This window comes from Panthera pardus, unplaced genomic scaffold (genome assembly GCF_024362965.1).
Source record: "Panthera pardus isolate Hobbes unplaced genomic scaffold, ASM2436296v1 HiC_scaffold_17, whole genome shotgun sequence".
Classification (NCBI taxonomy): domain Eukaryota; kingdom Metazoa; phylum Chordata; class Mammalia; order Carnivora; family Felidae; genus Panthera; species Panthera pardus.
In genome coordinates, this window is record NW_026526732.1 from 124901264 (window position 1) to 124927516 (window position 26253).

Below are 26253 nucleotides of genomic sequence, written 5' to 3' on the forward strand. Positions count from 1 at the left end.
TCCTTGTTTCAGGGAGACTAACTAGGGCTTTGCTAGGTGAGCCTGAAAATGGAATAGAGATACTAGAGCTGGAACAGAGATGGAATTCAAACCAGGAGAGGCATGTTAATACCTCATTATTGATTTGACAGCAAATGGAGATGCCCAAAGTCTATACAGTGGGAAAGAAGAACATTTACAATTGCACACACACACACACACACACACACACACACACACACACGGGTAAAATACCTAGGAATAAACTTAACCAGAGAGGTGAAAGACCTGTACTCGGAACACTATCCAACACTGATGAAAGAGATTGAAGATGACCCAGACAAATGAAAACGTGTTCCATGCTCATGGATTGGATGAATTCGTGCTGTCAAAATGTTCATATTACCCCAATCTACAATTCAATGCAATCATTATTAAAATACCAAAGGCATTTTTCACAAAACTAGAACAAATGATACTAAAATTTGTATGGAACCACAGAAGACCCCGAATAGCTGAAACAATCCTAAGAAGAACAAAACTGGAGGTATCACAATGCCAGCAAGATAGACTACAAAACTGTAGTCATCAAAACAGTATGGTATAAAGAAAAAATAGAAACATAGATTAATGGAACAGGGTAGGTACCCTAGATATAAACCCACATTTAAAAGGTCAATTAATCTATGACAAAGGAGATAAGAATATGCAATGGGGAAAAGATTCTTTTCAATAAATGGCACTGGGAAAACTGGACAGCTACATGTAAAGTAATGAAACTGGACCACTTTCTTACACCATATACAAAAATAAACTCGAAATGGATTAAAGACCTAAATGTGAGACCTGAAACCATAAAAATCCTAGAAGAGAACACAGGCAGTAATTTTTTCTGACATCAGCCATAGCTAACAGTTCTCTAAATATGTCTCCTCAGGCAAAGGAAAAATATGAATAATAAACTATTAGAACTACATCAAAAAAAGAAAAAAAAATCTTGCACAGCAAAGGAAACCATCAACAACAAAAAAGATAAATTACTGAATGGGAAAAGATATTTGCAAATGATATTATCTGATAAGGAGTAAATGCCTAAAATATATAAAGAACTCATACAACTCAACACCAGAACCACAAACAATCCCGTTAAAAAATGGACAGAAGAACTGAATAGACATTTTTCCAGGGCAGACATACAGATGGATAACAGACACATGAAGAGATGTTGAATATCACCAATTATCAGAGAAAGGCAAATCAAAGCCACAAATCAAGCATCACCTTACACCAGTTAGGGTGGCTAAAGTGAAGAAGTCAATAAACAACAAATGTTGACAGGGATGTGGAGAAAAAGAAACCCACATGCATAGTTGGTAGGAATTCAAATTGGTACAACTACTGTGGAAAACAGTATGGAGGTTCCTTTAAAAATGAAAAATAGGAATATCATACGATCCAAAAATTCTAGTACTGGGTATTTACCCAAAGGAAATGAAAACTCTATTTCTAAAATACATATAAACTCCTATGTTTTGCAGCATTATTTACAATAGCCAAGATATGAAAGCAACCCAAGTGTCCATTGACAGATGAATGGATACACACACACACACACACACACAGCCATAAAAAAGGATGAGATCTTGCTATTTGTGACAAAATGGATGGATCGAGAGGGTATTATGCTAAGTGAAACTGGTCAGACTGAGAAGGACAAATACCGTATGATTTCGTGCATTATGTGGAATCTAAAAAACAAAACAAATGAACTAACAAACAGCAGAATCTGACCTATAAATATAGAGAACTGGTGATTCCCAGAGGGAAGGGAGATAGGGGGATGGATAAAATGGGTGAAAGGGAGTGGGAGATACAGGCTTCCAGTTAAGGAATGAATAGGTCATGGGAATAAGAGGTACAGCATAGAAAATATTGTCAGTGATATTGTAATACCCTAACATGGTGACAGATGGTAGCTACACTTGGTGTGACTGTAATACAACATAGAGAGAAGTTGAATCGCTATGTTGTACACCTGAAACTAATGGAGCATTGTGTGCCAACTATACTTGAATTTTTAAAGTCCTATATATATTAAAAAAAATCATATGCTCTAAGTGGCATACTCTGAGTCTGCCCTGAGGAAAACCTGCCACCATGCTTCAGCAAGATCATCAGAGGATTTATGGTTTTGAGGTTGAGTTCTGATAAGTTCATGTGGCTTGAAAACCCTTGGTTTTTCACAGATAGGTTGTAACTAAATGTACATTCAAGCCTATGGAAGTTTAATGGGATTTGCCAGTAATCGAACTGTTAACTAAAAAAAAAAAAATCACCACTTTCTCAAGGCAGATAACAGAATCCAGAGTCTTCTCTGGAGTACATTATATGATCTGCAATTATGATGTATGCAAAGATCAAGGGAATATAAATCTTAGACAAAAGAAAATAGTGAATAAAATAACTCCAAGATGATTCAAATATTAAACTTAGCAGGAAAAGCCATTAAAACATTTCATTGTAAGTATGTTCATGAATTTAAGGAAATTAATTTCTGACAAGTAAAGGAAAATAGGGTCTAAATGAATGGTTAGATCATCCCAGCAGAGATCTGGAAACTATAATCAACAAACCAAATGGAAGTTATGGAACTTAAAGTCCAAGAATTAAAATGAATTAACCAATCTGAAGTACAGAAAAGAAAAAGCCAAGACAGAAATGAAGAAAGACTCAAGAGACCCATGGGGAAATATCATATAGTTTTACATACATGTAATGCAAATCTTAGAAGGAAAGGAGGGTCATAAAATGGAAGAAATATGTATTAAAAGAGTAATGACTGGAAATTTCCCAAATTTGATGGAATATATTGAATTATAAGTTGAATATCAGCAGTGAACCCCAAAAGAATGTATAAAAGGGACACCTGTATTAGGAATATTGTAGCTGGGACGCCTGGCTGGCTCAGTCAGTGGAGCCTGCAACTCTTAATCTCAGGGTCATAAGTTTGAGCCCCATGTTGGGTGTAAAGTTTACTTAAACAAATAAAATTTTAGGGGCATCTGGGTGGCTCAGTAGGTTAAGTGTCCGACTTTGGCTCAGGTAACGATCTCACAGTTTGTGAGTTCAAGCCCTGTGTTGGGGTGTATGCTGACAGTGTGGAACCTGGATCCCATTTTGAGTTCTGTCTCTCTCTCTCTCTCAAAAATAAACATTAAAAAAATAAAACAAATAAAATCTTTAAAAAGTAGTATCAGAGTCAAACTGTAGAACACCAAAGTTAAAGTGAAAATTCTGAAAAGAGACAGAAGGAGAAAAAAGCCTTTATATGGAAGTGAATAATGGTATGAAAAATGGCTAACATTATCATTAGAAACGGTGGAGACCAGAAATCAATGTAATGACATATTCGAAGTGCTGAGGAAATGTCATTCCAGAATTCGTATCTGGCAAAAAACATCCTTCAAAAATTGAGGCTGGTATGAGGACATTTTCAGATGAAGGAAAGCTGAACAAATATTTCTACAGCAGACCAGCACTACAAACAAACCATCAGAACTAGAGAATGTTCTTCAGGCTGGAGGGAAAATGCTACAAGATGATTGACACAGGAGAATGGAGAAGAACCAAAATGGCACATATAGAGGTAAATACTAAAGACTAATTTTTCTGATACTTTTCTTAAAATGTAACTTACTATTTAAAAAAATAAAATGGCATTCTGTGGTGGAGTTGTAAACCATGTCCTGTTAAAAGACATGATTGTTATCATGGGTGGGGGGTAGGAAATAGAATCAAATTGTGAGCTTATTACATTTGTGAAATGAGAAGCACGAGGCAGACAGTGTGAACTGTCAGGTGTGAAGTGTGAAATTATACATTGATGATAACCAGACGTGGATTTAAAAATTTGAATTTAAAAATTCAAATCCATGCTATTAGTCTTGGGTTGAATAGTAGAACAGCCTCAAAGATGTAGAAACAATAGAAAGTAATAGAGGAAAGTGTAGAAACAATAGAGAAAATAAGATATAATACTAAAAACACATGTAAGATACCAAGAAGAAGGCAGGAGAAGTTCAACGTGAAGAGAAAAGAAGCAAAAACACAACAGCAAGACGGTAGACAAACTCAACCATATGAATAATGGCATAAAATGTCGACTAAATAATTAAATTAAAAAGCTGGGACTGTCGATCTAAATGAAAAGGCAAGACTCCACTATATGCAGTCTATGAGACATGCCCTGTAAATCTGAAGACAAAAGTTTAACTTGGGGCGGCCTGGGTGGCTCAGTTGGTTAAGTGTCCGACTTTGGTTTGAGCCCCACATCAGGCTCTGTGCTGCCAGCTCAGAGCCTGGAGCCTGCTTCGGATTCTGTGTCTCCCTCTCTCTTTGCCCCTTCTCTGCACGTGTTTTGTCTCTCTCTCTCTCTCCTTCAAAAATAAATAAACATTAAAAAAATTTTAAAAAGAGGTTTAACTTGAAGACGAAAGGACAGAAAAACAGAAACCATGGAAATGCTACACAAGAGAAAGCTGATGTGGCCCCATTAATATCTCATATGAGAAATCTAAGAGTAGACGGAGATGCATATAAAAGGGACAATTTACCAGGGAGATATAACAATCCTAAATGTGTGCCGAATGACAGAGATGAAACAGCCTTGGAACATCCTGAAACCATAAAATTTCTCAAAGAATATACAGGAGGTGAATTGTTTGATGTTAGTCTTGATGACTGTTTTTGGATTTGGTACCAAAAGCAAAGGAAATGAGCAAAACAAGTAAACAAAACAGAAACAAACAAGTGGGATTACATTGAACTAAAAGCTTCTACACAACAACGGTAACCACCAATGAAATGAAATGAAGATAATCTACCAAATGCGAGAACGTATTTGCAAATCATATATTTGATAGAGGAATATATCCAAAATATATAAATAACTTATACAAGTCGATAACAAAAAAAATCATGGAAGCTGATTAAGAAATGGGCAGAGGATCTGAATAGACATTTTCCAAGGAAGATATATGGATGACCAGCAGGTAAGATGCAAAGATGCTCAATATCACTCATCATCAGAGAAATGCAAAGAGATGAAAAAGAAATCAGGAAGGATATACAAGATCTGAATGACACTACCAACCAGCCTGATTCAATTGATTTTACAAAACACTTTACCTAAAAACAGCAAAATACACCTTCTTTTTGAGGAAACAGAAGGCACGATAGATCATATATTGGGTAATAAATTAGATCCTAATATAGTTTAAAGACTTGAATAGTACAGCATACATTTCTCTGGCTTAATGGAGAAATGTTCAATGTTTCCTTTTATAAATCAGGAACGAGGCAAGGATGTCTAGTCTCATCACTTTATATCCTAGAAGTCATAGCCAGGGCAACAAAACTTTTAGAAGAAAACATAGGAGAAATCTTCATAATCTTGGCCGTTTTCTTAGACAGGAGACAGAAATGACTTACTTTAAAAGAAAAATAAATGATCCATTGGATTTCAACAAAATTACACTTTTTCTAAGCAAGTTGCCATTGGGAAAACTAAAAAGGCAAGTTACAAAATGAGGGAAACCAATTACAGTACATGTATCTAAAAAATGGTTTGTACCCAGACGATATATAGAACTTTTACATTCACTAATAAGAAGAAAATAACGTACTTTTAAAAAATTATACTTAGAAGTTTCAGAAAAGAATAGATGAAATATCCAGTTAGTTTATATCACCTAAGAATCTTTAGTCATCAGGAAATGCAAGTTAAAACCATGTGTTACCACTTCACGATTACTAATATGCTAAAATATATAAAAAAGAAACTACCAAGCGTTAATGGTGACTTGGAGGAAACTTGCATACTTTGCTGGTGTGGTACAACCACTTTGGAAAACTGACAGTTTTTTGTTAAAGGAAATAAACACCTACAAAAGACCCAGTGATTCCACTGCTATTACCAAATAAAAATGAAAAGATGTCCACAAAGAGATTTCAGCATGAATGTTCATAGAAACCTGGTCACAACAGTCAAAACTTTGTAACATCCAAATATCTATTAATAGATGAATTAATAAATAAATTGCAGTACAATCATAAGAAGGATGGTTACTCATAATAAAAAAGTGATGAGTATCAAAATATTGTTCTGGGTAAAAGAAGTCTGAGACAAAAGAGTAGATACTGTATCATTCCATATGTATGAATATTAAACATAATTCTAATCTATAATGGTAGAAATCAGATAAGTGGTCGCCAGGAGTGAGCGAGTGAGTGTGAGTGTGTGTGTGTGTGTGTGTGTGTGTGTGCGTGTGTGTTGGCGATGGAAGGATTGACTGCAAAGGACATGGGGGGATTTGGGGAGGTGATGCTAAATGCATTATATTTTACTTGTGGTGGGAATAAATGGGTGCATATGTTTGTCAATTGAATATGTATATTTTATTGGATATAAATTATCACCCGGCACTTTGATTTTAAAAATAACAAGACTGGATTCAGCGATTGTGGATTTAGCCAGGGAAAATACAGAGTGTGTGGTCGCAAAGTTGCCAGTAACATCATCATCTGATTCAAGTGTTAACAGGTGCAGGAATAAGGGGGTCCTCGCCTTCTACCACAAACGTAGCAGGTGGAGTTAGCGTATGAGGTGGGTACCTGTATGAAGAGAGTCTGTGGTGATCCAATATTCCTCCTTTGATCTTATTACCACTCCTGCCTCCAGTCTGAAATCACTGGTTCATATGCCTAGTTGGGCTAGTAACAAAAAAATGTTTTCAACATCTTTTAAAGGCTTCACCCAGCCTACAGTTTACTTCAGACTGGCCCTAAATATTGAGAAGTGCAGGCAGAACTTGGGTATATCCTTTTCTAGTTTTGAGTATTATGCTTCTACCCCTTCTCTCCATCTTGTGAATTGTGGTTATTGAGTCCTTTGTGATGTAACCAGGAACAGGACAGAGCTGAAGGCAGAGAAGGGCTTATTTCTTTGGTGTTGTCAAATGGCAGAAACTGTTAGGTTTTTAAAACATATCCTATTCTCTCATGGGACACTTTTATGCTTTCTTTCGACATACACTTCCATATCTTTCCCTTTGCCAGGAGTCGCTCACTTTGCACTTTTTTTTTTATCGCTCCCTTATTAGACCAGACACTGTGTGGTGCACTTCTAACTTTGGACTTTTTGCCTATGCCTACACTCTGGAGAAAGTAATCATAATTGAATAGGGTAGCACATACAGTAAGGAAGGAAATACCAAGATAAACGAATATCATCCTATGCTAATCAGCAACACAAAGAAAAGGAAAGGAGGGAGTAGAAAAGTAAAATGAATAAAAAAGAAATAAAATAAAACATATAATATTTTAATAATGTGATAATTTCCCCATTAAAAGATCCTGTCTAAGTGAATTAGAAAGAAAGCCCCAACTATACAGTACTTACAGTAAACAAGCATAACATAGTTAAAGAAATGTTGAACACCTATGATGAACTGATACCAGAAAATTCAAACAAAAATAAAGCTGTCCCAGGAAACAATGTCCATATCAGGAAAGTTGACATTTGAGGTTTAAACAGGTCTAAACAGTAAAAGAACATTTTATAATGATAAAAGGTATCATTTATGAAAAAGATATAATATGACACAATTTATATGCATCAAATAACACAACAGCTGAGAATAAAATGTAACCTAATCTTGTTAGGTTTTGTATCTATGACAGACATATGTGAAATACAATAATAGAGGCCACTGTCTCTTATCATCATAGAATAATGTTATGAATTAATAATTCAGAGGTGATCTACTGGTGGCAAGGATTTAGAAAAATAGATTTTCTTATAAATTGCTATGGAAATATATACATATATGTATATATATACATATATATATATGCTTATATATTTACATATGTAAATACATATGCAGGCTCTTGGAAAGCAATCTGACAACATCTATTAGCATTTAAAATATGAGCACTCATTGACCCAGCAATCTCACCTTAGAAACCCATCCACAGGAATAAAAGCACTAGTAATGGATTTTACTGTCACATTCTTTTTGGTAAGAATATAAAAATAAAGGCACCTGGGTGGCTCAGACAGCTGAGCGTCCAACTCTTGATTTCGGCTCAGGTCATGATCTTAGGGTCATGGGACTGAGTCCTGCTTCAGGCTCTACATTGAGTGTGGAGCCTGCTTTCAATTCTCTCTCTCTTTCTGCCCCTCCCCCATTCACACACACACTCTCTCTCTCTTAAATAAATAAATAAATAAATAAATAAATAAATAAATAAATAAAATATCAAAATGAAGAAAAATGAATGTCATCAGTAGGGAATGGTTAAATAAGTCAAGTGACATCTGCAGTGTTAATATATTATGCAGCCATCGAATATAATAAATTAGAGCTCTAATAATTGAAGAGAATTCCATCAGATACTGTTGAGAAAGGGTATAGGCAGGTATATACAATATATAAAATGCTTTTTGTGTAACGATGAATATCACCTCTATCAATGTGTTGTCCCTGTCTTCACATATGTGTGTGCATGTATAGATCTGGTTAAATGAGCACAGAGAGGATAAAACATGTTATGTGGAGCGGGTGGGATGGAAAGGTGTTAGGGGACTGTGGATGGAAGATATAAAAGAGGATCAAGGGGAAAATTTCATTTAAAAATTTTTTTAACGTTTATTCACTTTTCGAGAGACAGAGACAGAGTGTGAGCAGGGCAGGGGGCAGAGAGAGAGAGAGAGAGAGAGAGAGAGACTGAGAGATAGGAAGACACAGAATCGGAAGCAGGCTCCAGGCTCCGAGCTGTCAGCACAGAGCCCGACGGGGGCCTTGAAGTCACAAACTGTGAGATCATGACCTGAGCTGAAGTCAGACACTTAACTGACTGAGCCACCCAGGCACCCCGGGAAAAATTCATTTTAAGTAACATACTGTTAGACGTGTATTTTATGACTCATAGAGATGACCATGATTTCTTATTATATGAAAAAAAAAAAACACTTGTGGACAAAAGTATATGGCATGATTCTGGTTCAGTTAAAACTCACCACTTCTCTGTGTATCTGTCCGTCTATCGATTTGCTTATACATTTGCATTTGGGAAAGTGATGAAACATATGGCTGAAAAGAGGAAGGAATGGCTATAAAATCTTCTTAACAAGGTAGAAGACAGTGGCAAATGATTAGCTGTGAGTCACAGTAGGGAAGGAAAAGTCATGGAGGAGATTTTGAGTCTGGGTGGCTTAGCGAAGTGGTGAAAGGAAATAGGAAACAAAGGGAAGGAGTCCTTTGAGAGAAATGATTTTTGGTTTTGTTTGTATGTCTAACCCTGGGGTGGAAGGAGGACTCCCTAGTGTCACCATTGTTTACCCGAATGGCAGTGGGGGAGTATGAAAGACAATCATGCCAGAACCTCACGAGTTCCTTATTTACTTACAGTTTGTTTCTATGCACTTCATTTGACTATATAGTGTGGAAAAAATTTGTAAGCTTATAAGCAAAAAGAGAAGCAATAAAGCAAAACATTGATACTCATGATTATAAAAGATTGAAAACCACCTCATACGTGCACACACACACACACACACACACACACACCTGTCAAAGAAATTAGCAGGCAAACTACGAACAGAAAAAAATCTTTGAACCAGTGTGCCAGGCAAAGATAAATATGATATGGAAAGATAAAAATTCTAAAGAAAATGTTAAATACTCCAGCTGAAAAAAAATGAAGGAAGAGTACGTTACAACACAAAAGACATACATGCTCAACAAGCATAAAATAATTCACATTTTTTTTTTAGAATTAGAAATTGCAAATTAAAATAACAATGAGGGGTGCCTGGGTGGCTCTGTCGGTTAAGCATCCGACTTTGGCTCAGGTCATGATCTCACGGTTTGTGAGTTCCATCCCCGCGTGGGGCTCTGTGCTGACAGCTCAGAGCCTGGAGCCTGCTTCCGATTCTGTGTCTCCCTCTTTCTCTGCCCCCTCCCCTGCTTGTGCTCTGTGTCTATTTCTCTCAAAAATAAATAAATATTGGGGCGCCTGGGTGGCGCAGTCGGTTAAGCGTCCGACTTCAGCCAGGTCACGATCTCGCGGTCCGTGAGTTCGAGCCCCGCGTCAGGCTCTGGGCTGATGGCTCGGAGCCTGGAGCCTGTTTCCGATTCTGTGTCTCCCTCTCTCTCTGCCCCTCCCCCGTTCATGCTCTGTCTCTCTCTGTCCCAAATATAAAATAAAAAACGTTGGAAAAAAAAATTTAAAAAAAATATTAAAAAAACTATAAAAAATAAAATAAAATAACAACGAAATGTTATTATTTTGTCTACCAAGTAGGCAAAACTGGAAAATATGGTGGGAGTTCGTTTTGACAAGCATGTGAGTAAATTGGACACTCTCATCCATTGCTGGCTGCAGTTAGAATATTGATAGTTCTTACTGTGAATCCTGTGTTTGATTTAGTATTCCTGATCTTAGAGACTCACCTGTGAAAATAAGCACAGAGAAGTGTAAAGATTTTTTTGTGAAATGTGTTCAATATGATGTGAATATACAACCAAGGGGTGGTTGGCTTAAGTGAAAAAAAAAAATGATATACTGCTGCAGAGCGATTAAAAATCAGGCTTGAAAGAATATTTAATAACAAGAAACAATGTAAGTATAAAAAAGGACGAGAATGGTATATACACGATGATCATAATCTTATAAAAATTATATTATGTACATATTTATAAAATGTATAACATTTGTTACATAAGGTGTACAATTACATGAAGTGTACATTGATGATTATTAATGTATACGTATTTACTATATACGTCTTTACAAATAGGAAGGTAGGTTATAGAGCAAAAAACATTTTACATAAAAACAAAGGAATTGTTTAATTAAGACTTTTAGAAGACTGTCTCTTTGGTAGGGACTTTATCACCTGGACACACACAGTATTACTACATTTTAACATACAGCAATACAAATTCCGTTACATCAGAAATTGTTCCTGGTTGGCAGAATTTTTAAGATGGTTTCCCAAAAATGTCCAAGGACTCATCCCCAGAAGCTGATCATCAGGAGGGAGACGACCTGGGTGAACCGAATCTAATTACACGAACCTTTAAAGGACAGAACTTTCTCAGGTGGGTAAGCAGAAGAGGAAGCCGAAGGAGAAGCTGGAGACATTCAAAGCATCAGGATGCATCCTGCGGTTGTTGGCTCAGAGGAAACGGCGAGGAATGCGTGAGAAGGAAAAAAAAAACTCTACCAGCAACCAGCAAGCTCACAACAGGATCCCAAGACCCAGATGAGAACTGCAGCCCTGCCTGATAACATTGATTTTGACCTGGTAAGATTTGAAGAAGCAGAACCAGCTGGGCTATGCTCGGATTTCTGACCTGCAAAAGATGTAAGCGAATATATGAATAGTAAGTCGTGAAGTTGTGGAAATGTGTTCCAGCAGCAATAAAAAATGCATGTATTGTTCAATGTTTAAAAAAGTGTAGAGGTAGAAAATGGGGTACGGTTCTCCCACAAGGTGTGAAACAAGGGGTAAATGCGTGGGCTTTGAGAACAAATAGAATTGGACCTAGATTTCAGACTTTTTACTGGCTAGCTGTCTGATTTGTGCAAGTTCTTTGATCTGAGTCTCAGTTTCCAAGTCTGTAACACTTTTGTGTGAGTGAGTGTGTGTGTGTGTGTGTGTGTGTGTGTGTGGTGTGTCTGTGGTAAACATCATAATATATATGAAGCTCTTCAAAAATGTTAAAAGTTTATTCTATTATTTCATATTTTTATATTCCACCCACCAACTGTGCACTGAGAATTTAGATTATAAGCCTTTGAAAGTAATGATGTATTTGGGACAGGTGGCTGGCTCAGTCATTTGAGGGTCTGATCCTCAGTGGCACCTCATATCATGATCTCAATGTGGTGGGATTGAGCCTGGTATCGGGCTCCACACTGAGCTTGGAGCCTGCTTAAGACTCTCTCTCTCTCTCTCTCTCTCTCTTTCTCTCTCCCCCTCTGCCCTTCCCCCCTCAAATAAAAAATATAATTAAAAAATAAAATAACAATATATTTAAAGTGTGAAACCATTTCCTTGCTTTCTGTCTTTCTTATCTCGATTTTGACCACACCAACCACACTATCAATGAATTCTGTTTAGATACAAAATAAGGAAGCTCTTTTAAAGGTTTACATGACCCTCATCTCAATAGACTAAAGTGCCAGGCTTCTGACACAAGGGGCCCTTAACCATTTGACTCTCCCTGAAGAAAGATATTTTTTGGTATCTGCCTTCAGTTTAGCATTGTGTACTGGGAGCAGAATCAGAAAATACAATAAAAACTTGCTGCTCAAAAATGCATGAGCCACAAAGACCTTGACTGGGGAGAAGAGGCCGGCTGGGTCATCTTTAGGGAGAAGAAAGTTTTTTTTAAAGCATGCAGACACGGAGATGATGTCCAAAAATATTTGCACTATGGAAATCTCCTTAAAAAAATGTCCACAAGGGCAATTCCAAAGGCCAGGATGAAAATATTTAGTCCCTGGAATGGGAGAGGAGGACAAGCAGTAATCCTTTGGCTGCTTATGGTGTATGATGCGTGCATACTCAAAAAAAGTTGTTGGGTCAACCTTATGGGAATGATCGGTAATTTAAGAAATAGTCTCCAACTCACACTCTTTCAGATCCTGTGTTAAACACTGCAGAAGAAACAAGATGAACGAGGCACATTGCAGAGAGTTTTATTGTTGTCGTTGTTGTTACTTTGGTTTGTTTGCGAAGAATTATAGTTCTGGAGCAGTAGTTCTCAACTGGTGATGTCTTGCTCCCCAGGAGGCATTCGGCAACGCCTGGAGACATTTTTGGTTGCAGCAAGTGGGGGAGGGGTGGAGGGGTGGAAGGTACTGCCGGCAGCCAGTGGGGTAGAGGCCAGAAATGCTGCTAAACAGTTTAGAAAACACGGGGCAGCCCCCATAACGAAGAATGATCCAATCCAAAATGTCAACAGTGCTGAGGTTGAGAAACTCCAGGATAAGTCACGCATCATATGAGAAAGTTAGCTCAGGTGGCAAATCCTGGGTACAGACGGGAACAGAACTTTTTAGCCTCAAGGTTTTATATTAGAACACTGGTATGAGGTGCAGAGGAGTGTCTTTGAAAACTCGATCCCAGAAAAACTAGCTGATAATGGAGAATCCTACCCGGATGTGGGTAGGAAAGCGGATCAGACTGCTGCTTGTAAATTGCATCCCCCGTGGGGTGGCCACTGGTAGAGTTCTACTTGAGGTTCATACATCGACTGCATTAAAATTGGGAGGATAGAACATCTTAGAGCCTCCTTACAGTTCTTGGATTTATCCCCATTTGTCGGGCTTTACATACATTCTTAGATTACAGTAGTATAAGCTTACATGGCCTCTGAAGTGAAAATCTGTGATACATTTTCCCACCTTTTGTTTTTAACCCTAGGAAGCATTTCTAATAAATTTGGTCCCTGCCCTACGGACTGTGATCTCAATCTCTTAAAAGAAGACCGTGAATTACACAAGAAGGTAAGATGAAAGCCGTAGAGTTGGCTTTGGAAAGACCATGAAAACAGCAGCCCCTGATTATTAACTATGATTTCTTAAAATATATTTACAGGTAGAAAGTAATTTGGTCTTCAAAGCAGGGTTTGAAGTGTGGGACATGCTAAAGCAGCTGACGTTTGTGAAATCAGTAATGCCAATAAATTTTTATTACATCCGAATCAGACTTCTTTAAGCTGTTGAAGACTTTAGTTAATCAGTCTACAAGACTCTTTCCAGCTCTGGCAGGGTGATTAGAAAACGTGCTGATTGTACTGCGTTTTATTTGGCCAGATCAAGGCTGCCATGAAGTCTGTTCAGAAACTGTCTTGATGCATTTATATAAATTACGTAGCCTGGGTTTTCTAATGTTGATGAAATGAATTTTACCAGCGTCACTGAATCCAGTTTTTAGATAATCAGCCGTTTTCAAAGTCCATATCTGCATACAGCAAGTGACTTTGGGTTTTAAGTATTCAGACAACTTGGCCCCGGCTAGGAAATGGAAATGAAGAGATTGTCCTCCAACCCTGCCTTTTCCCATATGAATTACTTGCATCATCTTAATTTTCCACTTTCCTGACTAAATAGATATAGGTCTATAGAATCAACTTTCTGCCTTACTCTCAAGACTGACTTTAAAGTCAGTTTTCATTTCTAAATAGTGGACCACCATCTAACCAAATGAATGGCTAAGTTTTTAATGTTTAGATGAATACCACAACATTCACAACTGCTATTGTTTTTTTAAAATTTTATTTTACTTTTTCCTTATTTATTTTTTTAAGTTTATTTGAGAAAGAGAGAGAAAGAGAAAGAGAGAGAGAGAGAGAGAGGAGAGAGAGAGAGAGAGAGAGAGAGAGAGAGAGAGAGAGAGAGAGAGGAAGGGGCAGAAAGATAGAATCCCAAGAAGGCTTAGCCCTGTCAGTGCAGAGCCTGATGCGGGGCTCAAACTCATGAACTGTGAGATCATGACCTGAGCCGAAATCAAGAGTTGGAGGCTTAAATGACTGAGCCACCCAGGCACCCCTAAATTTTATTTTGGAGACAGAAGAGAGAGAGAGAGAGAGCACAAGCTGGGGAGAGGGGCAAAGGGAGAGAGAGAGAATTTTAAACAGGCTCCACACAGTGCAGGGCCCGATGAGCCAGATGGGGGCTTGATCCCACGACCCTAAAGTCAAGAGTCAGACACTCAACTGACTGAACCACCCAGGCGCCCCAACAATCACTATTGTTTCTATCACAGTCTATATTTTAAAAGGAAGCTTAGGAATCAAAGATTTAGTGAAATTTGTAACGATGACATTTGAACTGAAGTATTTACTGAGTGCTTGCAAATTACTGGGTTCCAGGAAATGTTCTCAGTCCTCTGGATGGAAGGGCTCATCTTGTTCTCACAACAAACTAATGGGATAGATGCTACCATTATCACCATTTTCCCTGTTTTATAGGTGAGGCAAATAAGGAGATGGAGTGAATTACCCTAAATAACATTGCCAATAAGTGCACAGCTTTGAATCCAGACTGTTTCTGGCATCCATATTTGTATCCATCATGAAATAATACTTCAGAAAATTTGTGAAATTTTTTCTCCTTTCAGCCAGGTATACATGTTCTACTTCTGGGGTCTTATACCTTAATTGAAAGCCTGGAATAAGGAAACAAAGGACAATTTCCTAGGAAGGAAAAAAGCTCATGTCCTTTTACACATATTACATATTAGGTACTATTACACATTTGTATGTACACTTTTTGGAAAGATCAAAAAAGGATATGCCCATGAGGCTTCTAGGATATTGTGGATCAAATATTAGTCTCTTAAGTATTTTTGTGAATTTTCATACTACTTACTGAATTTAAACCTTGGGATTAGAAGAAAGGCTGAAATAGACAAGGTGAGAAAGATTACAATCATCCAGAAAACCTGAAGCTCGTCTGTATATTTTCTGAGTTTGCATGTTCAATTAAGGAATTTTTTTTCATCTTATTTTTAATATTATATTCCAAAATTTGTGAGTCAATTGCTTGGGATATTATGCTCTTCCCTGGGGTCAGGCACTTTGAGAAGGTGTCTTAACTGAATTGCTTTAGGAAGGAGTTTGTTCTTGTCGGGAATATGTCTAAGTGAAGTCAGTGCTGTGAAATGACAGAGCCAGATACACACGGGCCACCCAGAAACAAGTGATCGAGTGATGTGGACAAGGGCGATTAAACCTCCTACGAAACCTAAATCTAAAACTCCCTACTCCAAGTTAAGTGTTTTCCTTTTTTTCTCATCTCGGCATGGTTATTAAAGATTAATTTAGATCTTCAACTGACGTTAAAGATCCAACCTAGGCAATTTACCGGGTGGCTGTGGGCCAATGAGGTTCATGTTCAACTTCACGTGGGAAACATCGGTTTTCCAAATACCACGTGCCCAGAAAACAATCAGAATTTGTGGTCTCGGGGCGCCTGGGTGGCGCAGTCGGTTAAGCGTCTGACTTCAGCCAGGTCACGATCTCGCGGTCCGTGAGTTCGAGCCCCGCGTCAGGCTCTGGGCTGATGGCTCGGAGCCTGGAGCCTGTTTCCGATTCTGTGTCTCCCTCTCTCTCTGCCCCTCCCCCGTTCATGCTCTGTCTCTCTCTGTCCCAAAAAAATAAAAAACGTTGAAAAAAAATTAAAAAAAAAAAAAAAAGAATTTGTGGTCTCAAGTGGCCAGAAATGTTAGTTGTCCTCCGGGGGCGGGGGGGGGGGGGGGGGGGGGGGTTGGGGAGGAAGAACCTAGGGGATTGGTTACTCAATTTAGAGTTTTCTCTAGATAAATTCTACCCACCCAAGGATAGCTTATTTCTCCCTGGGCATTGCTAATGGAAAGCCTGTCTTGAAAAATTCTCTGGTCATCCCAAAAGGTGCCCTCCTCAATACCCATCACCCACCCTCCCCTCCCTCCCACCCCCCATCAACCCTCAGTTTGTTCTCAGTTTTTAACAGTCTCTTATGCTTTGGCTCTCTCCCACTCTAACCTCTTTTTTTTTTTTCTTCCCCTCCCCCATGGGTCTCTGTTAAGTTTCTCAGGATCCACATAAGAGTGAAACCATATGGTATCTGTCTTTCTCTGTATGGCTTGTTTCACTTAGCATCACACTCTCCAGTTCCATCCACGTTGCTACAAAAGGCCAGATTTCATTCTTTCTCATTGCCACGTAGTATTCCATTGTGTATATAAACCACAATTTCTTTATCCATTCATCAGTTGATGGACATTTAGGCTCTTTCCATAATTTGGCTATTGTTGAGAATGCTGCTATAAACATTGGGGTACAAGTGCCCCTATACATCAGTACTCCTGTATCCCTTGGATAAATTCCTAGCAGTGCTATTGCTGGGTCATAGGGTAGGTCTATTTTTAATTTTCTGAGGAACCTCCACACTGCTTTCCAGAGCGGCTGCACCAATTTGCATTCCCACCAACAGTGCAAGAGGGTTCCCGTTTCTCCACATCCTCTCCAGCATCTATAGTCTCCTGATTTCTTCATTTTGGCCACTCTGACTGGCGTGAGGTGATATCTGAGTGTGGTTTTGATTTGTATTTCCCTGATGAGGAGCGACGTTGAACTGGGTGTTGTATGGAAACCAATTTGACAATAAATTTCATATATTAAAAAAATAAAAAAAAATAAATAAATAAAAAGCTTGAAACTCAAAAAAAAAAAAAAAGAAAAATTCTCTGGTACACACAGCAGATAAGAATTAAAGAAAGAGGAAAGAGTATTCTTGATGGATGGCCTCAGGATTTAGGCTGGTTTAATTTGGAGCTATGATTTTTCCTTTTGGATGGTAATAACAGCAAAGACGGAGTTGAACATGATGTCACGTTTATTTGCTTTGATATTTCAGATGCACCTGGTGTTTGTTGTTGTTATCTCTGACTTGCAATTCTGTGATCTTATTAACACAAGCCTCTTAGCAGAGTACCTGCACCCCAAATCTTCCTCCACTGCCTTCTTAAAAAAAAAATGATACACCTCATGGGGCAGGCATTAAAGCATCCACCAGTGCTCACTTCTGATCTTCCCAGGGCAGTTCAAAAGCATTTTGTAATCCTCAGGATTCAGCCTTTTATTCACTACTTCCTCTTTCTAAGACTCTGTCTTTTGATGAAACAATCCCCTCGCTCTTCATCTGGCCAGATGGGAGTGCTCCCTGGAGTCACGCACAAAGACCCCGTAAAGAGTTTGGGGGAGAAAAAGCTGCCGCTAAGTAGAGCTTAATTGTGCTAGAACCGTAATGCCTTTCCAAGCACCGGTGCTGCTGGCCTGTGAGCCGCAAGCTCCCTTTCTCCACACACAGGCTTAACCACCTCTCGGGCTCCATCATGGCCACCTTCTCCACCAGCTGATCAGGCCATGGACGGAATTATGGCTAAGGGGCAAAACCTCTGAACCACAAGATAGTGACCCTGGGCTTTGCTTCCTATCGTGTAACAACTTAATGAGCTTCTCATGTCATGAACTGGCCAACTTTGAGATTTAATATAAATCTTCCCGTAACATTTTCGAGTTAACTGCTTCATAGAAATGCTATAATAAATGCCAAAGAAAGGACGTGAAGTGTCCCATTGATCACCTGTGCTATGTAGTGCATTGTGCCAGATGCTACTTATGTCCTTAATAATCGAAAGCATTTTAAATGCTATCCTCCCCACGCCCAGAGGAATTTTATGGATATTATCTCAAGAATCCTGTGCTCTATGTAGGACAAATATTATCTCTGTTTCTCAGATTAAAAATCTTAAACTCGCGAACTCTAGATAATCTAAGTTTCCAAACAAGTGAGAAGACTTGAATGTGGGTCTCCTTGACCATCACTCGCCGACCCTTTGCACTATGCTACGCACTTGAATTTTTCAAAATTCTTTAAAACACTCTTGGCTATCATTTTGTGTTGTGTTTGAAAGAATGTTCATTCGCTGCTTCCTAAACAATGTTGCATTTGAGTGACAATCCCCACAAACCAAATATTTAGTTCTTGAACTTGAAAATCATATTCTGAATTTCAGTAATTTATGTTTCAATATTTGCTGTTGATTTGTGATGGATTAGGGTGTGGGTAGCCATACACAAAATACATAATATGTGATGTTTCAGAACAAATTTGCATCAGTGATGTCTTATGATGTCTTACAGTATAGACATTGCTATTGGAATGTCTAAAGACATTGCTGTTGGAATAATTTTTTTTTTTTTTTTTTTTTTTTTTTTTTTTTTTTTAGTGATGATGTTCTTTGGCTTCAGGGTACATACAGGATCTATTTTCTGTCTTTTCAATGTTGATGATATGCTAATTAAAGCATTATTTCTCCGGTATAGATTCAAGATATAAATCTGTGGTTGGTGGATGGTTTTGATTCCTCTGTATAAGTAGGCTCACACATCCTGGTACTTACCTGGGGACTTCCCTGCACACACTTACCTACTTTTTGGATTCAAAACTCTTATTTATTTGTGTTTTTGTTCCTTTTGCGCTTCATTCCTTTGGACATAAACTAATTTCCACAACTTTATATCTTCTAAAATACTGATTCGAAGAAATTTTTAGCACATTAACTTAGATTTCTTTGTTTGTTTTAAGTAGGATCCATGCCCAGGGTGGAGTCCAATTCTGGGCTTGAACTCATGACCCTGAGATCAAGACCTGAGCTCAGATCAAGAGTGGGAAGTTTAATTGACTGAGCCATCCAGCCCCCTTGCCAACTTAGTTATCCATTAAAAGAAATCCAAGGGCTCCTGGGTGGCTCAGTCAGTTCAGCATCTGACTCTTGATTTTGGGTCAGGTCATGATCTTGGGGTTCTGAAACTGAGCCCTGCATCAGGCTCTGTGCTGACAGCATGGAGCCTGCTTGGTATTCTCTCTCTCCCTCTCTCTCTGCCTCTCCATCTCTCAAAATAAATAAATACACATTAAAAAATACTGTTACTGACACAGGAATTACAGAGGCTGAGAAAGATGAAGAGGACCACAGTGATTGACTGATTTTCAGGGGCTTTATTTCTTCTTTAAAAAAAAATTTGTTGAGGTATAATTGACATAGCATATTATAATAAGTTTCACAACATAGTGATTTGAAATCCATGTATGTTACAAAATGGCTACCACAACGTCTAGTCCCCATCTGTCACCATACGATATTGATACAGTATTGACTATATTCCAACTGCTGTACATTAAATCCCTACAACTTATTTATTTTATACCTGAAGTTTGTACTTTTTAATCCCTTCAGCTATTTCACTCTTCCACCCCTACCACTGGCAACCAACAATCTGTTTTCTGTATCTGTGAGTCTGGGTTTTGTTTTGTTGGATTCAACATATAAGTGAAACCAATGCAATATCTGTCTTTCTCTGTCTGACTTATTTTACTAAACATAATACCATCAGGATCCATCTATGTCGTTGTCAGTGGCAATGATTTCATTCTTTTTATGGGTGAGTAATATTCCATTGTATACACATGTACACTGCATCTTCTTTATTCATTCACCCATTGATGGACACTTAGGTTGTTTCCATATTTTTGCTAATGTAAATAATGCTACAACAAACATAGGGGTAAATATCTTTTCAAATTGGTGTTTTTGCTTTCTTCAGGTAGAGACCCAGTAGTGCAATTGGTGGATTATATGATAGCTCTATTTTTATTTTTTTAAGTTTATTTATTTTTGAGAGAGAGAGACAGAGAGAGAGAGAACAGAGGAGGGGCAGAGAGAGGGAGAGAGAATGAATCCCAAGTAGGTTCTGTGCTGACAGCACGGAGATTTGAACCCACAAACTGCAAGATCATGACCTGAGCCAAAATCAACAATCAGTCACGCAACTGACTGAGCCACCCAGACACCCCAAGATGGCTCCATTTTTTTTATTCTTTGAGGGAGCTTTATATTGTTTTGTATAGTGGCTGCACCAGTTTACGTTCCCACCAGCAACGAATGAGGGGTTTCCTTTCTTCACATCCTGCCAATACTTTTTGTTTCTTGATTTTTTTAATAAAGTTGTTCTGACAGCTGTGTGGTAGTATCTCCTTGTGATGAATTTCCCTGATTATGAGTGACGTTGAGCATCTTTCCATTATTTGTTATCCATCTGTATGTTTTCTTTGTGAAAACATCTATTCAGATCTGCTGCCCATCTTTTAATTGAATTTTTGTCCTTGTTATTGAGTTATACAAATTGTTTTTATACTTTGGATATTAATCCCTTACCACATATGTAATTTACAAATATCTTCTCCCATTTAGTAGGTTGCTTTTTCATTTTGTTGATTGTTTCCTTCTCTGTGCAGAAACATTTTTAGTTTGATGTGGTGTCATTTGCTTATTTTGCTTCTGTTTCCCTTGCCTTTAGAGTCAGATCCAAAAAGAGAAAAAATTGCTAAGAACACTGTCAAGGCACCTATCACCTATATTTTCTTCTAGAAATTTTATGCTTTCTGGTCTAGCATTCAAGTTTTTACTCCACTTTGAGTTAATTTTTGCATGGTGTAAGAAAGTGGTCCAGTTTCAATCTTTTGCAGGTAGCTCTTCAGTTTTCGCAACACCATTTATTAAAGAGATCATTCTTTCCTCATTGCATATTCTTGTCTCTTTTGTTGTAAATTAACTGACCACATATGTGTGGGTTTATTTCTGGGTTATTTTGTTCTATTGATCTATATGTCTGTTGTTATGGCAATACCATACTGCTTTAATTACTATAGCTTTGTAGTATAGTTTGAAATCAGGGAGAATGATACCTCTGGTTTTGTTCTTCTTTCTCCAGATTGTTTTGGCTGTCTGGGGTTTTTGTGATTACATACAAATTTTAGAATTATTTGTTCTAGAATAGAACAAATTCTAGAATAGAATTTGCACTGAATCTATAAATTGTTTTGGGTAGTATGAGCATTTTAACAATATTAAATCTTTCAATCCATGTGCATGGAATATCTTTCCATTTGTGTCATTTTCAATTTTTTTCATCAATGACTTATAGTTTATACTGTATGAGCAGTACGTTGATCTCTCTCTCTGTCTTTTCACCCCATTAGTCCATTTACATTTAAAGTAATTATTGACATATATGTATTTATTGCTATTCTGTTCATTATTTTCCGGATGTTTTTGTAGTTACTCTGTGTTCTTTTCTATTTTTTCTCAGTTTCCTTGTTGTTTGATAATTTTCTTTAGTGTTATGTTCAGATTCCTTTGTTCTTCTCTGTTGTGTTTTTACTGTAAGTTTTTACGTTGTTGTTACCATGACATTCACATTATTACCTTAGGTATGTGACAGTCAATTTTGTTGATAGCAGCTTAAATTTGAACACATTCCCAAACTCTACATTTTTACTGGTTGCTCCTCAACATTTTATATTTTTGTTGTCACTTTTAATATATTTTTATTTTATATATTTCTGAACTAATTTATTGTAGTTTTAATTTTACTACTTTTGACTTTTAATCTTAGTAGCTTTATAAGTGATTAATCTCTTACCTTTATTATATATTTACCTTTTCCAGTGACATTTTTACTGTCATATACTTTCTTATTCTTAAGTAGTGCTGTGTCTTTTCAGCTTAAAGAAATCCCTTTAACACTTCCTGCAAGGTCAATTTAGTGGAGATAAAGTACTTTAGCTTTTGCTTATCTGAAAAACTCTTTATCTCTTCTTCAAACCTGAATGATAACCTTGCTGGGTAGCATATACTTGGTTGGAAATTTTTTTTTTTTTTGAGTTCTTTGAATATGTCATGCCCTCCCTTCTAAGCTTGCAAAATTTTTGCTGAGAAATATTCTTATAGCTTTGTGGAGTTACCCTTGTAAATAACAATCTGGTTTTCTTTTGCTGCTTGTAAGATTCTCTTTTTATCTTTAACTCTGGACATTTTAATTATAATGTGCCTTGGTGTGGTTCTCTTTGGATTCATTTTATTTGGAAATTTTGGGATACTTGGATCTGTTACCCTCCTTAGGTTAGGCAAGTTTTCGGCTATTGTTTCTTTACTTAACTTTTCTGCCCCTCTTCTTTCTCTCCCCGCCTTCTGGGACCCCTATATTGTGAATATTCTGCTTCATGTTGTCTCAGAGATCCCTTAATTATCCCCATTAAAAAAATTCTTTTATTTTCTTTTTGCTGCTCCATCCAGGTGAGTTCCATTGCTTTCTCTTCCAGCTTTTTGACCCATTCTTTTACTTCATCCAGTCTGCTGTTAAATATATTTTTCAGTTCAGTTCAATATTCTTTATCTCTGTGAGTTTTGTTTAGTACTGTATTGTTTCCTCTCATCGTTGAAGTACTCACTGTGTTCATCCTTTCTTCTCCAGAATTCAGTGAGCATCTTTATGACTATTACCTTAAATTCTTTATCAGGTGAATTACTCCTCTCTGTGTTATTAAGGCTTTTTCTGAGGTTTTTTTCTTGTTCTTTTGTTTGGAACACATTTCTCTGTTTTCTTTTTTTGCTTGATTCTCTGTTTGTATCTACGTATTAGGTAAAACAGCTACTTCTCTCAGTCTTGAAGGAATGCCTTGATGTAGGTGATTGTCTTTCTCATTAAACCTTGCCCTAGCTTGTGGTTGTCTCTAGACAGTTGCTTTTAAAACATGCAAGTATGTACAGTCCTTTGGGGCCACAATTATAATCTCTGCTGACCTCCAGACCAGGAGATCTGGAGGTGTGCCCTGGGCAACAGTTACAAAAAATCAGGGCCCTAGACAACTGTATAACTAGTTTTTGGGAATTCTTATCAAGATGTAGTGAGGCCACAAAGGTGGGCAAGAATGGTCTCCATGCTTATTTTCCCTGGGAGTGCCTCCTTAGCCTTGTTTGATAGGTGGGAAACCTGAAGCTTATCCCTCAAGCTGAAGCTCCAGGCTAAGCAAATTGGACTCTTTTCACAGGAAGATCTGGGTTGTGTTTCAGCCCTCTGTGTTTCAGTGCCCTAGGGATGGTGACATGGCAGGAATAGCCATTACTTTACATTGATGGCTGTCATTACTGGATTTTGTTCTTAATGCAATCAAACCACCCAATTTCATATTAAAATAAGTAGCTTTGTTGAGCTCACTAGAGATTTGCTGATGCATCTTCTTCACCTCAGTTTCATTCTGTTTGTCCTGGTTACTGCAACCTGAGAATTCAAAGCAACATTTTGAAATTGCAAAAATATTTTAACTACAGAGTTGTGCAAAAACTTGTATAAACTGATTTCAGGTATAGCAGGTAGCTGGCCTCTTACAAATGACAACTGAATATGTTTGAAAAGAGTCTAAAGCAAAAAAAAAAAAGACTTTTAATGGAACTATCTTATGAATGCAGTCATGCCTACTTTCATTTTCCCATAGACCAGTAGTTTTCAAATGAATTCTTATTTGCAGAATTTTGCAATAAAACCTTACAAAAGACCGCAATATATAAAACAATGGAAATCAAACTATTTTGAATAGTGACTAAGGGAGGAGGGGCGCACAGATTAGCTGCCACTCCCCATCACGATGGGGCTCCTAAGAATGCTTGGTTGAACTACAGGACTCAGTTTCTCCAAAGGGACAGTCTGTTTGCTGGATCCATCATCATGGGTCACACAATTCTCTGAAGTTGTACTAAATTAATTGCACAGACACAATATGGTCCTGAATTTAAATATGTTGTTGAGAGTCATTAGCTACGGAACTAAGAAGCTGTTGGTGGCAAGGCTAGAAGGAAGTAGCCTGCTGAAGCAGAGAGCAGACAAGAAGAAAGGGTCCTGGTGGCCTTTGATTCATTTGCTACCATATTCCTAAAATCCAACTGTTTCCTTCCTTCTTCTCCATGAGCTGATTGTTCCAACTTTCCTTCAAATTCCTTTTTGCTGAAAGCTAGCTTAAACTGCATTTTCTTTACTTGCCACCAATAGTCCTGATTTATTACAAATACCATGACCATGGCTGTTGTATTTATTTATTTATTTATTTATTTATTTATTTATTTATTTAATTCCAGCAACATTTGTAGAGGCTGCTCCAGGGGAAATAATGCAAAAAAATGAACATGACAGTCTCCTAGTAGAAACATGATGATTTAGTGAGAGAATGTGGAATGTAGAATAATAATTTCAATGCAAAAACCATGACTGATTATACTTCTATATGATCAGTGATTCTACAAATCATTCTGAGGAAAATGTCACTGAACCAGATGAGCTTTCTATCTGATATCTACTAAAATACTTTATTTTTTTATTTCTTTAATTTCATGGATAAGAGAGAAAGCCTGATAAATCACTCAGTGAAGGAAAAATCAGCTGCTTGGAGAACTGGAGAACTTGAGGATTATTCAGAGGATGTATCTTACTTGGAGGAACTGGAGAAACACAGATTTTCAGTTTGGTGAGTAACTTACCCTGTCTTTCTTTTTTCAAATTGAAATTCATTGAATTAAACATGTCTTTATTCATTCCATTCTTTTATTATTCATTTATTCAACAAATATTGATTGTAGGCCTATTACAGGCTATATGATATGTTCCCTGACTTGGGAAAGCTCATAGTCCAATAAAATATATGGATGCTTAAAAACATCAATGTAATGTGATAGTGCTGTTAAAAAAAAAGGCACAAAGTGCCACATACACACATGGAGAAGCTGATGGCTAAGTTTGCTTGATAATAGAGAAGCGTTCTTAGAAAAAGTTTGAGCCAAATCTTGCGGAGAGGAATCCGTGGAGAAATGGTGACAGTTAGTTGTGCGTTGCATCAGTAGACAGAATTGAGAGGGTGGCCGGGAAGGACACGTGCTTTAACCTTAGTTTACTTAAGATTCAAGCAGATAGTTATTGTCCTCTTTACCTGGTGGTGCATATACAGGTATATCTGTCTATGCAAGCATATATAGAATAAATATTTTAAAAAGTACGTATAAGAAAGAGCAATGGAACTTCTTAGTGGTAATGATGATAGACCTTTGCATTGGCAGGATTCGTCAAGGGTCGGGGAATGAACAGCAGTAGGTGACAGCATGATACATAGAGTAACCTAGGAAACAAGAAGAGACAGAGTTCAAAGTCATCCATTCCAAACTACTGCTTCCTTGCCCACCTCAAGATCCATGCCCTGAATGGTTTTCCCAATGGGCAATTATCTACCATATGACTGAGTTCCCAACGAGTGTTCCCTTACTCTCCCATCCTGGAATCACCATCAGGAAAACATAGTATCAGGTCAGACTTCGCTTATCCAGTCACATTTTTAATAAGTTCCACTGGTTTTAGTTGAATTTAAAAGTTGGGGTACCTGGCTTGGCTCAGTCAAAGGAACATGTGACTCTTGATCTCAAGGTTGTGAGTTTAAGCCTCACGTTGGGTGTAGAGATTACTTAAATGGATTTAGAAAACAAAAAGTTTAAATACTTTCACCAGTGCTTTCCTGAAGCAGCTGAAGTGTGGTCTCCAGGCTTGTGAGTATTCTCTGAATCAAGAGATGCAAGGCTCTGCTTTAGAAACAGGAACGGGAACCAAGGAGTCCAGAAGATGGGAAATATGAATACTTCTTCTAGAAAGAAAAATAATATATAAGAAACACTGTAAGTCTAGGCTAGGGATTTGCCAGTACAGCTCCAAGGCCAAATTCTGTTCTCCATCTGTTTTTTGTTAAAAACAAAAACAAACAAACAAACAAAAG

General features: G+C 37.6%; 1 protein-coding gene and 1 long non-coding RNA gene across 2 annotated transcripts in view; both read left to right on the plus strand.

Annotated features, from left to right (window-relative positions):
* The window catches only part of LOC128777722 (uncharacterized), a 48048-nt gene extending 23091 nt beyond the window's left edge, over positions 1–24957 (plus strand). Inside the window, exons 3-4 of the long non-coding RNA XR_008423054.1 lie at positions 13481–13563; positions 24839–24957. This is a non-coding gene — a long non-coding RNA (uncharacterized LOC128777722). The remainder of the gene's footprint in view (positions 1–13480; positions 13564–24838) is intronic.
* The window catches only part of LOC109249552 (uncharacterized), a 276220-nt gene that overhangs the window by 192783 nt on the left and 57184 nt on the right, over positions 1–26253 (plus strand). The gene's annotated exons all lie outside the window — the stretch shown is intronic.